This window comes from Poecilia formosa, unplaced genomic scaffold, assembly GCF_000485575.1.
Source record: "Poecilia formosa unplaced genomic scaffold, Poecilia_formosa-5.1.2 Scaffold752, whole genome shotgun sequence".
In the NCBI taxonomy this organism is placed as follows: Eukaryota; Metazoa; Chordata; class Actinopteri; order Cyprinodontiformes; family Poeciliidae; genus Poecilia; species Poecilia formosa.
In genome coordinates this window covers 15,735-16,946 of record NW_006800691.1, presented here as the reverse complement: position 1 = coordinate 16,946, position 1,212 = coordinate 15,735, and positions in this window count along the sequence as shown.

Sequence of the window (1,212 nt, the reverse complement as noted above, 5' to 3'; positions counted from 1 at the left end):
CCCAACCGGCTCCCAGTTCTCTATATTACTACTTTTTGCAGTGTTATAAAGCAATAGGGGAAAAACTCCAGACAGTTAATGAAGTCCAGAAAAAGGATCATTTTCACAACTTCATCACATCAATTCTTATGTGAATAACACTAGATAAGATAACAATATGTAGCCCTTTGGAAATGATGGTCAACGCTAACAGAACATTTCTCCTCCAGCCCAGCTTACTGTAAGCACTGGAGTGATATTATCATCATTAATATTGATTATTATTTACTGGATTCCTTTTGACTACCTCTGATAGTCAACAACCATGCTGTTTCTTTTTGATTAAACTCTTAATTTGTTCCCTTCCAGTTAGTACATTTGGTACAACTGGAGTGTGGAGATTACCGTATTTTCCGCACCTTCAATGAATGGCCTATTTTAAAACTTTTTTTCATATATAAGGCACATAGACTAGACACTTAAGAATTTGATCCGTACTCTTATTACACATCTACATTTATAAATCAGTAGTCCCCAAGTATTTTAAATAGTAATCTGCCTGAGTCATTTTTCACTCACAGTGTTGGTGTTGTGATATTGTGCCCAACTGCTTTCTGGGTAACATATAGTGAGAGTCTCTGTCTCTCACTATATATCAAATCAATAACAAACTCTACAAATGAAAAGGCTCAAAGGACAATCTCAATATGTACATCTTTGCATGTTCTTATCTAATCACCCCTGGCTGTGTTGCTTGGCTGTTGTATTGTGTTGTATACTTCATTATGTTGTTTTGATGTATACTAATTTCAGTTAAATAAAGTTCTTTGGAAAAAAAAGTCTCTGTCTCTCTTCCCCCACCCTTCAGCCCCCCTGGCTTTAAATGTATTATCAAACTTTATTAACAAACCATCGTTCTGACAACTATCCCAGCATGCACCGCATGCTTCTTCTTCTACGGGGAAAATGAAGTCGGCGGCTGCTTACCGTAGTTGCTAGACCTGTTGTGGCTCAATATTGGTCCACATATAAGGAGCACCAGATTATAAGGCGCACTGTCGGCTTTTGAGGAAATTGAAGGTTTTTAAGTGCGCCTTATAGTGCGGAAAATACGGCACACTTTATCAACCTGAACAGGTTATTTCAACATGTGACCACACTGGAGACTGAACAGCACAGAGAGGCTCTGCTGCCCTAAGCTGGATGTTGAACAGCTCCATTACCTAATTTATA